Below are 12,529 nucleotides of genomic sequence, written 5' to 3'. Positions count from 1 at the left end.
CAGCAGCTAGAGAAGCATAATGTTTGCCACAGTATGAGCCATGCAAGTAATTGCAGATTTTCTACTAGGCAGTTGCATTAGTGCAATAAAAGTGACAGTCAAAAATAATTTTAATAATGTATTTTAGCTCCACATAATAAAAACTATCATGTAGTCAACGTAAAAGATTTCAATGAATTACTTTTAATTTTCTCTTACAAAGTATTTAAAATTTGGTGCATATTTTATGCTGAGAACACATGTCAATATGCAAGTAACATTTTATGAACATAAAGGGCACAAACAGTTAGATACTTCTGTATGTATTGGCAAAGTGCTGAAGCATGACATCGTATTCATTCATACCCAAGAGTGACAACAACTGACATTTTTGGAGTTCTTTCTATGACTTAAGTTCTGTCACAGGCTGTGTTATTTAGGCAGCAGGTGACGTATCTTGGTGGTTTTATGGTTACTGTCTTTAGAAAGCAGATATTTGCAGAAACACTGAACACATGTATCTTGGAGACCTCCTTACTGATTGCAATATTTTGGGTGCATATCTAGAATACAGGATGAGTCTGGTATTCACATCCTTCCTTTGGTTAGCTTCATTTCCCTTCTAGGGACTCTGTTTCTCCTCCCTACAGAAATACTCACTAGATGTTTATGCTCATATGGTACTGAACAGAAAGAGAGTATGTACTGTTAGATCATTTTTCTCTTATGCATGTGTGTGCAGATGCACATGTGTGTGCAAGTGAGTGTGTGTAGGCCAGACAATAACCTGAAACACTATCAACCTCCTTTGAAACAGGATCTTTCATTGGCTAGGGACTCCTGAGTTAGACTGCACTGGCTGGCAGGGAGGCTCCAAGGACCCACCTGTCTCGGCCTCTCTAGCACTGGTAACAATTGAGTCACCATGCCCAGCATTTTTGCACAGGTTCCGGGGCTCCGGGTCATGCTTCCGAGACAACACTTTATCAACTGAGCTATTGCTCAACCCGATCAGTTTAATCTTCAGAGGCCATAGCTGGTTTTGTATTGTGTAACATCCAGTTACTAAGGAAGTATACTTGCTTTATTCTTAGGTGTGCTTTTTGAAGTTGAGAAGATTATCTATGAAATATCTCTGTGAGTGTTCTGTGCTAATAATTTGTCATTATCACTTATACTTTTGCTCCATGCTAAATGTTATGTGGTAGACATATAGAAATCCTGTCTACTAAATCCAGCATAACTATTTAACATACACAACCAATAAAACAATTATATGAGAGAGATGAAGGATAGGAATTAAGCTCTTCTGTGAAACAAATGTTAATTAAAATGGTCAAAGGATGCAAAAAGAGACATAAAGGATGAAAATTTATACTTCAACAGTAAAATTACCTTATTCATTGCATAAAAATATTCTTAGAGAACACCCGGAATACTTAATAATTCAATTAACTTTTATTTAAGGTCAAAACTGAAGGATTTGTCCTCTTAGAAGCAGATAACTTAACATTACCTATTAAAATGTAATCCCAGAACTCAGGAGGCAGAGCCAGGCGGATCTCTGTGCGTTCGAGGCCAGCCTGGTCTACAGAGTGAGTTCCAGGACAGGCTCCAAAGCTACACAGAGAAACCCTGTCTTGACAAACCAAAAAAAAAAAATGTTACTTGTACTCAACACTTCAATCACATTAGGCACACAGGCTAAGGCTCTTGAAAAGTCAGAAATCTGAGTGATGGCTATAACATTGTGACAGTATTTATTTTAGTTGTGGGGAGCTGCTGGTGGCATTTGGCATGTATGTTTGAGCATGTCTGGTGTTCTCCATGACCACTGAGAGGAAGTTAGGAATCTCCTTTGTACTGTGAAAACTGTTTCAACAACAGCTCAAACCTTCTCCCTCTTTAGTAGTCTCTAGTACTCATTTACAGGGGGTCTACACAGCATTCTTCTGGTTTTCTTGCACAGACACTTAAAAAAATCAGGTGATATGCCTCTAATTTCCTATCCATCCCTGTCATATTCTTGCCTACTCCTGGGGTTGAAGAGTCCAGAGTCTTACTGAATTCAGTTTTCTAGACCAGAGTCTCTTATGCTTCCAGACCTTCATACATACCATGCCATTCCATGCATGGCAGGTTCTACCCATCAGCTACATCTCCTGTTGGATAATCCTCCCTCCAGAAAGCCATCTGGCTCTTTGAACTCTGAGGACTAGATCCTCCAGTAGATAGGAAGGTTATTGAGGGCAGAGATTCTGTGCCTGTAGGTCTAAATATTTGCTGAACAAATGAATGAAAAAATAAGCATTTCAGTTACTAATTGGAAGACTGTCTCGGTAAAGGAAAGGTTAATTAATAATCTATAATTATCTTTTAGCTGAAGGACATACTATTTTTGTCCAAGTAAAGGTGAAAATAAAGAGCCAATATACACACACACACTCACACACATACACACGTGTATATGTATAATTTAGTGTTACCTATTAAAATGTTACTTGTACTCAATGCTTCGATCACAGTAGGCACACACAGTAGGTTAAGGCTCTTGAAAAGTCAAAGAGAGCCCAAAGGAAGCATACACCGTGACTGTTTTGTCAGCTATTTCAGATTCAGCCTGTACCTTCTACTAGCGTCAAAATTATACTTCTAAGAAAATTAATGTTTTAAATTTATCTTTGAAAATTTCAAACATGTATACAACATGTCTTGATGATAACCACTTTCCACTCCCAAGCCACTTCCCTTGTACCCCAGTGCATCCTCTCAACCTCCTTTTTAAAATTTCCTAATGAGTCCAATTAGTGTTACCCATAAGCGCATGGGCACATGACCCTTCACTAGGGGTTTGGCAGCCGACCAGTAGCCACACCCTGAAGAAAATAGTCTTTCCCTTCCCCAGCAGTCATCAATGACCCATAACTCATCTGCTAAGGAGTAGGTTCTCATGCACCCTTTCCTCATCCAGGATGGAATGTTGACTGGCTCGATCTTGTGTTGATCACGTAGAGATAGAACACAGCAGCTGGGAGTTGATGTTCTCGATGGCTATGCAAACCCAGAAGTCATCATTTCCCAGCTTAACTCCCCATCCACTGACTGTTCCGTTCTTTTGCCTCCTCCCCATCCTGCATAGTTTCTTGGGTCTTAGATGGCGAAAAGTTGATACAGATGACCCATGCGAAACTCAGCACTTTGTGTTATTTTACACTTGGTACTTTGGTCAGTCATGAGTCTCTGAGCACAAAGAAGCTTCTCTGGTCAAGGTTTAAGGGATGAAGGGAAGTAGACTGCAGAGTCTATTTAGGAAGAAAACAGCACCATGATGGTCAATCTTCATAGCCAAATTTGACTGGATCTGGAATCAGATGGAACCACACCTCAACTGTGTCTAAGAAGCTTAATTCCCAGATGGTTGAACTGAGAAAGGAAGACCCATCCTAAATGTGGGCAGCAATCATCCACGGTTAAGAGGGGGGAGCTTTGATCCAATGGAAAAGAGAAATCTAGCTGAGTTCTAGCACTCATGACTCTCGGCTTCTTGACCAGAGATGAACTGTGACCGGCCTGCCTGCCTCATGCTCCTGTGTTCATGCCTTCCTCACCATGATGGCTGTGCCCTCAAACTGTGAGCTAGAATGAACCATTATTCCTCAAAATACTCCTGCCATGTGTGTTGGTAGAACAATGAGAAAAGTAACTCATGGAATACCTTAAGACACGCAGTTACAGAAAGTATGGCTCTGGCCCTTGCCGTTCTGGGAATTCCTGTTAATGCTGGTAAATCTTACAATATTTTGGGGTGGGTGTAAGTTTTTCCAAAAATTACCTTATTTAATCTCCAAAAAACAAATCTGAGATTATATTACTGGCATTTTACAAACGGAAGTGCTGAGACAGAGAGATGAACAATTCACTCCTTATAAAGTTGCGGGTCATGGTCAACTGTGTTCCTGTCTGAAGATGTGGATTTTAACCTCCAGGCAGCTCTCTTTCCTCTTCAGTGCAAGAAGCCCTGGGGTAGGCTTGGGAAAACTCTCTCCACAGATGAAATGAGTTCTAGAAATCGGATGCAATAGAAACTGGAAGCAGAGGGCCAGGTCACACTTCCTGGGAACAGGGATATGGCTACGTAGTGCTGAAGGGAACCACGGTTCAGATGCGTGCGTGCCAGGGTTGTCCTTGGGAGGGCACAAGTACACAGCAAGGGGCAGGCCGTGCTATTTGCAAGGACAGTCAAGGACAGAGCACGTTCAGTAAATACCAGATCTGATCACACGGGTGACTTCTTTGATACACATCTCCTTACCAAAGCCCAGGGGGGGCACACTGAGGAAAGCGAAGTATGTCTGAACGAAAGCGCTCTGTTTCTCAGTGTCTCCAGCAGCAAGGGTATAGCACCTGCTCTCTGCTAGTCTCCTTGAGAAGAAGCCAGAGATACTGGCTGCTTTTCTCTCCCACTGAGAGCCCTGATGGGCAGGCCCCCTCACCTCCTCTCAGAATTCAGGATTAGTTAACCTTAAAATTAGAGAAGGGTTAAGATGCCACCATCACCCTTACTACTGGGAACATTGTGACTCTCTTAAGGTAAGCAGACACAAAGAAGAGGGAGAGGCATATTTCTGCTCTATCATATGCCACTCAATAAGGGGTAAATAAAAGCACTGAGATGTCAGGGAAAAAAAACAGAAATAAAGTTATTTTCTTCATCTGCTATCTTAAATTATTAACAGAAGACAGGAGAAAACAATACAAAACCTGGCTATTTGGGGGTGTACCTGAAGAACAAAGGAGTCTTCGTCCCTAGTTCACGCATGACTCATTCTGTAAATATCATAGCACATTAGGTATCCACCTCCAGGCCAGCAATTCCAGGGAAGGTTCTAGACCACTGCCACGGCCTTTACTGGTAATATTTCCCACCCTGCAGCAGACACCTCACCACACCCACAGATTTTCATGGAATCCTCTTCCTTACAGCTCACCCCCATGAGAGGAGGCTATGAAGTCACCAGAGGCCACTCCCAGGAAATCATGACATCCTTAAATCAACTAGACAGGAAGTTAAGGAGGCTGGTATTGTCAACCATTAAATTTTATGGCTGTAACAGGGAGCAGTACAACAGTAAAATTTTTACAAAGGGAGGTATGGCATCCACAGGTGGGAAAAACATGTTGAAACATGGCAGGAATTCTTTGTAGTTATAGATTTCATTAACGCTGAACCAGAAAAAAAAATAGAGCTGTGTGAATAGTCATGAGTGCTGATCCTCGAAACTAAACAAAAACCCAAGATATAAACTTCTTCTTCCCTACAGTGAAACTGGGAATTCTTCCAAGACTGTCTTAAATAACGCTTACTGTTCAATTATCTTGTGGGAAAATAGTGATTATGTAGACTCCCCAAAAGTAGCCAATTTGCCCACCTCAGTGGAATTCAAAGTGCTTTGTTTAGTTAGTAAACAATATTTATGGTGGCGTAGGTCGGACAATTTTAAACCCACAATCCAGGAGGTGCTAAAAATATCTTCCTTTATTCTGTGGGTCTCTAAGTTCTCCAGACATTTCATCAACAGTAAGGATTTTTATAGAGATTGCCAATGGAGGCGCAGTTAAAACAATATGGTATTGTCAAGAAATGTTTAATGAGTGCCTATGGGATGGACATGTTGTACAACTCCAGGAGGTACCATTCTTATGTAAACTATATGTCCTGGCCCTGTACAGTAGACCACCTATGAGTTTGTGTACAGTGGCAAGACCTACTGTTTTAGGGTTACTATTGCTGTGCTAAAACACCACGAGAAAAAGCAAACTGAAGAGGAAAGGGTTTATTATTACACTTCTATTTTACTCTTCATCTCTGGAGGAAGTCAGGACAGAAACTCAACCAGGGCAGGAACCTGGAGGCAGGAGCTAATGCAGAGGCTAAGGAATGGTACTCTATGGCTTGCTCCTTATGGCTTCTTCAGCCTGCTTTTTATAGAACCCAGGACCACCAGCCCAGGGATGGCACCACCCACAGTGCGCTGAGCCCTCTCCATCAATCACTAATTAAGAAAATGCCCAATAGGGTTGCCTACAGCCTGATCTTACAGAGGCATTTTCTCAAGTGAGGCTCCCTTCTCTAATGACTCTGGCTTGTGTCAAGTTGACATAAAACTAGCCAGAATACCTACTATGGACCATACTCAGTTGTAGGTATCAAGGAAGTCACTAGAAAAATTCTGGCCTCAAATTTTACATCCTAGGGAAAAGATAGATAATAAATCTTGTAAGTGAACCACATGGTGGCAGTGATCAGTGCTTTGGAAGGAAGATGAATGGAATAGAGTTAGGAGTGTGAGGTGGCGAGTAGTATAATCTTTATTTGAATGGTTAGAGAAGCCCCCCTCCCCTCCAAAAAACTGTTCAAGATTTAAGGAAATTTAAGTATTCAAGACTTAAAGAAAAGAAAAAAAGTCAGGAGACTTTGGTGGAAGAGTAACCTGGGGCTGCAACAAGTTGGAAAGCCCAGTGGCTGGGGGAAAATGGCAAGAGGTGGGATCAGCTTGGCAAGGGGGCCAGACCAAATATAGACTTGCATTTAATTAGTCCTCATTTCTCTCTCTCTCTCTCTCTCTCTCTCTCTCTCTCTCTCTCTCTCTCTCTCTCTCTCTTTCTTTCTTTTTGTTCTCTAAGTAAAAAATGTTTCAGGGGGGTGAGTAGAGTGATCATAATGTGACATACTTGGGGAACTGTGACAGGTACTTCATTAAAAAGATTGTACTGAAGCCACAGGGGAGCAGGTCAAGTATTTGTAAGGTCCTTGCGGTCTCCTGGGTAAAAGCTGGCGGAGACTCACAGAAATTCAGAGAATTCTGCTGGTGAGCACTTGTTTTGTTTAAAATAGTTTGTCTAAGTAGGGCCAGCAGGATTTCTTTAGGTTGTCTTTCAAAGGAAAACTTAAACAGAGGAAGCAAGAAAGAGGGACAGAGGGACAGAGGGATGAACAAGCTCAAGGCAAACTCTTGGAGTTGGGACGTTAAGCAGAATGAGTGTCATCATCACAAAGGGTGCTGTCAGCTGAGCAAGATTTTGAGATGAAGAAGCTCAACAGCTGTGTGAGAGACACCTGGAGTTTGAGATGTCCTCTAGACCCTCGAGGTGATACCTTACTCATGACTGGAGCCTATTCTACGTAATATCTATATTAACATTAGAAATTTCAAAGCCACAGTGTATGAATAAGAATATCATCCTTTTATTATTCTAGGATATTGACAATACAGTGCATCTGGCAAGTTATAAATAGAGCCTTACTTTTGCTAGTTAATGGAAAAGGTATTTGTGAATGAAGGAAGTCACCTATGAAATTTTACCCCTTAGGGAAAGAGGGGGCAGGTAGACTTTTAGGTCACAGTATTGCTGTTCCAAACTCAATAGTCAAACTCTTTGGTGTAAGTTAAAAGCAATGTTAGTATGTCAACCTCATTATGTGACCACAGACTCTTCAGCTTCCAGATTGTTCCCTGAAGTGGTGAGATGGCAAAGCCTTCAAGGTTTTTCAATGTCTCAACAGAGTCCACCAACCTCATTATCTCTAAAGCATCTTAAGTCTTTTCTGCTCCATAAAAAAACCCTAGAAATTAATTTTTTTCTACTGGAATCAAAGGAGCCAGTAAATACCAATTGTGGCTTCAAATCATCTTCCATGAAGTTTTCCTGAAGTTAAAATCAAAAGCTGAGATACTCACTATAAAGACTTATGGTGATACAAAATCCTCCACTTTTACCCACCCTAGGGAACCAAGTATGATTTTTAAGATTACTGCCTTTCCGACATCAATGCCCACGAGACAATATCTTTCTGCTGGGTGCTTTGGAGGCCATTTTTTTTAAAATCAAAGATAAACACTTGAATAGCAACAGCATTATAAAACTACACAATGGTTAATGAAGGACTCATCTGAATTATCTCCTTTGGTCCTTATAATTACCTATGAGGTGTTATACCTATTTCTGTTTTTGTATAAAGACACTGTGTCTACAGTGGTTTGAATGAGATGCACCTGCCCCATTCCCAGACACAGGCATTTGGACACTTGGTCCCCAGTTGGTGGTGCTGTTTGGGGAAATTTGGGAGGTGTGGCCTTGCTGGAGAAAGTATGTCACTGAGGGCAGACTTTGAGAATATAGCTTCATCCTTCTTCCATTTTTTCTCTTTCTTCTCTCTGATTTTTATTGGGATATGACCTCTTAGCTTTCTCCTCTTGATGCTTGCTGCCATGTCTGCTCATAATGGACTCATCCCTCAGGAACTATAAGGCCAAGTAAACTTCTTCCTTTGGTTGCCTTGGTCATGGTGTTTTACCATAGCAACAGAAACTAGTACAGAGTCTCAGTGGCAGCAGAATCTACACTCACTTCTATGTCCCTTCCTTCCAAATCCACAATTCTACCATACTGGGTCCACTTAGAACTCTTTTAAACAAGAACTCAACACATGTTCATCATACGGAACTTAAAAACATTAACAACTACCTTCTATCTATGCCACTTAGCATTTCCCACATACGTGTTCTGATGGAGGGAAACATTTTAGATGATTGGGTACCAGAAAGACGAATGTGTCAAAGCTCTTTACTTTTGTAAGTTAATTTTTTTCTGGAGCAGGCACTTGATATTATCATGAGGAATATCTGACATGATGTTTTGAAAGCATGGAGGATTTTTCCATAGATCATTGATATATCCCAAGCATTCTAAACAGCAGGTATCTTTCAAGTGTGAGTCACAAATGTGTGTGTGTGTGTGTGTGTGTGTGTGTGTGTGTGTACATGAGCATCACAAACTCAAGTCCAGAATGGATGATGGAAGAAGCAAGTTAGAGCAAGAGATATTTAACATACATAGCCTTTGTATCTGCTATAAAACTGAAAATTTCTCACTCCTATATGACTTTTTATTTAAATTTCTCCTACAGAGACATTTTTTGGGGGGACTATCACACTTATAATAAATAAAGAATTTTACTGAAATTTCTCTTAACCAAAAAATTAAAATAATTATACATGCCCATATATAGATGCATTGATTTTTTTTATGAAGTATTCATTCATAGTTCTCCTCTCTTTATAAGGAAGTAGAATGCACAGTCCTTGATGAAACAAGAAAATACATTTCCAGGACTGGAAATACCCCTCCTTCTTAGTCAGTCATCGTCTCACAAGTGATTTCAGTTACAATGATTTTGAGTCACATAATGGACTCAAGTTTGTTCTTGGGGCAAGCCTTCAGATCACACAAACAGAAACAGTGCATATCACTGCTAGTTCCAGGAAATGATCTTACACATGTCTCAGGCCCTTACAGATTGTTTGTGATAAGGATTGCATCATCCGTGTTGGACATCCGGTGTGTGAGACTCGGCCTGGAGGCAGGCTGGCCCTCCTCTGTCTACGCCGAAAGAAGAGCACACCAGGCTTTACTCTTAGCCACAGGACTGCACAGCAACTCTGCTTGGGAAGGTCAGCCTGCTTTTCAAACTCTGCAGCTCACAGGAGACTGTGGAAAAGGCTCAAGAATTAATAAAGAGATGTCCCTGATTCTATTAAAGTAGAAGTCTAGGGTGTAATAAAAATCTAATAAATAATGCTACTAAAATAGCCAAGTTGGCTTCATTAAAATCGAGTAGATCTTGAAGTAAAACATGCCTATGTTCTTAACATCGGACACACAAGGACAACTCAAACTGTACTCCGAAATAACGGTGCGATTTAAGAACACTTCTACTGGAGCCTTGAACGGGTTAGAGGAAAAGGGCTGACAGATGGAGTCAAGGGTAAAGGAGATTGTAAAGGAAATCAGAGTAAGCAGACAGGAAAGGGGCAAGACCTACTTCAGAATAAGCAGGAAGACAGCATTGAACTCGTGTGTGTGTGTGTGTGTGTGTGTGTGTGTGTGTGTGTGTGTGTGTGTGTGTGTGTGAGTATGTGTCTGTGAGACACCCTGACTCTGAGCAAACACTCACAATTTATTGAACGGATTCCTAGCAAAAGTTAACTTCATTAGTATCAGAAGGAAAGTTAATGTTTAAACAGTTTTTCCCACATCTGCTACTTCCATAACGTCTGGGCAATTGTCATAAATTAGGAGTGGGGAAGGGCACAGCGCCAATTGTCAAAACAAACGGGCCATTCTGGAGCCCAGGTTCCGCATTATTTTTCTTCTTCTCTGGGAAGGCAGCCTGTCCTAACTCAGGACCACCTAGCCCTGGTGCATTGTATCCAAGGAAGGCCCACTGATAGGGATGGGCTAATGACAGAGGCCATGAAGAAATCTTGTACCGCCAGTGTCCTGGGCTTTGGGAAGGGAAAATGAGCTCTGCCCTTAATGGAGGTAGAAGCACGAAAACATGAGCAATGACAAGGTTTGGCCCTGGATTGTCCCTTCTCTCTTATTTCTGCATTCCTACTCTGCATATAAATCTTCCTCCTAGACGGTTCCACTCTCCGGAGGGCAAGTTCCATGCTCTGTGTTTCCTACACCCCACATAGGCACAGTATCCAGTCACAGTGGATTAGGTAATTTTGTCCATGGCTTAGCCTGTTCTGTTCCTTTGCTTGGCAAGACTGAGGCGGTGAGAGGATTTGGACAGGCTGGCCCACCAGCTTTGCTCTCTTCTCTGTTTTGTGCCTTCAGCCCCTTAGACAGACATGAATTGTCCCTTCTCCTCTGTGTGGTGCGGTATGTCTGCACAGGCTGATGATTAGACACTGGCTGGAGGGAAGGAAGACTGTGATCCTAAGCTAAAAAGTACACTTTACCAGAAAGTTCCATATTGGTATTGAAGGCACCAACCCAGCCAATTATAGAGTAGGGCCTTGTTTCCTAATAGCCTATTGGTGAAATTATTATGGCCACTCTACGTAGCTAAAAGGAAGATTTATTTAGTGGGTAACTTACAAAAAAGGGAAAGGTAGGTTGGGGGTCTGGGGAAGGTGTATCAAAGTCCAGCAGTGTTCTCTGGAGCTCTGCTCGGTCCACCTCCACCCCTCCACTGGCTAGGGTCCCGGAACAGAGAGAACGCTGGCCCATCCAGCTCTCAGGTCTCCAGGTGCCTCCCCTGGCCCCTGGCATGACAGTTGCCAGAGTCTCAATGGGGGTTGGAACTTCCAAATCCAAGCTGGAATGGCTACCCACTACAATAGCCATTGTCATTATTTACACAAGGAATATTATGGGAAGGCTAAGGGAGGATTTTGAATTATCTGATGTCCCTGATCTCGATGTCACCCAATCAGCACGAGAATTTCAATATAATCGGCTAATACCAAAGCCTTTTAATGATATCTTGAATTCTTCTTACACAGAGAGAAACATCAAGACTGACCCTCACTTTCTCAGGATTCTACATTATGTCCCTGTCATCTCTTTGTCATTTTAGTCTTATTCAACTGCCACATAGCCAGCAGTTGAGTTCTTCACCAATCCGTAACAGACATCATCTCTAATAGCATCTATTACAGATAGTGTTTTTTTTTCTCTTAGGCTTATTTTGCCCCTGAAAAGTTGATGCTGAGAACAAAACAAAACCACCTCAAACTCAATGCCAGATTGTTCTTAGCTAGGCTGTGCCTTTGTAGTAGACCACTGGAGTTCATGTGGAGCTCTTCTTCAGCTCATAAGTCTTCAGGTAGTCTCAAATAGTTCACCCCATAGGCTATCTATGGTGAATCACTTGGAAGCAGGCTTCTCATTTAGTCATTCAACACATTATTATTCTTTAAATGTTAAGCTGTATCTTAATTATGTGTTTGTATGTGTGTGCAAATGAGTGCATGTGAGTGCGGGTGTCAGATATGCTTGGGATTGTAATTATAAGCAGTTGATAGTCATCCTACATGGATAGTGGAAATCAAACTCTGGTCTTCAACAAGAGCAGTATGCACTCTTCACTAGGGAGGCATCTCTCCAGCCTCAAGAAATAGTTTATGGATTTCTTGCAAAGGAGCAGTGCAAACTTGGGTTCATTGGCAACTTAATGAATTGGATTCTAAGGTCAAAACAGGGCTCTATCACCATTCTAGCTTGCTTCCTTCTCTATAGTAATTAAAGAAAAAGTTATAGTTGGTAGAACTGATGCTCCCTCCTGTACTCCAAATGATTGCAGCAGTGCAATCCTTGGAATGATTAGCCTGGCTGTTCTCTCCCAGGCTGACAGACTACTTCCAACAGTGATTGCTTTCTGGATCTCTTCAGAGTAAGTAGATCAGGTTCTTCTCCAGCCCACCTGTGTCCATCATTTTAATCCTAGCTCAATCTTTGCCTCTTCTAAATGCCTTCTAAGATGAACCATGATAGTTGCATTGTGTTTCCTCATCACACAGGTAAGCATGTCCCAACGCAGAAACAACATGGACTTAAAATAGTCTTAAAAAAAACCCTAGTGGATTAGTGAATCAAAGGTAAGTTTACAACATGAAGGTTATACATGGTAATTCTCAAGTAAAGGTCACCCAAGGTTCATGTTATTGTTTAAAAACATCCAGAGGGTGAAGATCAG

General features: G+C 41.6%; 1 protein-coding gene across 1 annotated transcript in view; it reads right to left on the bottom strand.

Moving 5' to 3' along the window:
* Positions 1 to 12,529, bottom strand: part of Itga2 (integrin subunit alpha 2) — a 97,606-nt gene that overhangs the window by 53,345 nt on the left and 31,732 nt on the right. The gene's annotated exons all lie outside the window — the stretch shown is intronic.

Source organism: Peromyscus maniculatus, chromosome 15 (genome assembly GCF_049852395.1).
Source record: "Peromyscus maniculatus bairdii isolate BWxNUB_F1_BW_parent chromosome 15, HU_Pman_BW_mat_3.1, whole genome shotgun sequence".
NCBI lineage: Eukaryota > Metazoa > Chordata > Mammalia > Rodentia > Cricetidae > Peromyscus > Peromyscus maniculatus.
The sequence above is the reverse complement of the archived record's forward strand: the minus strand, read 5'-3'. Positions and strand labels throughout refer to the sequence as shown.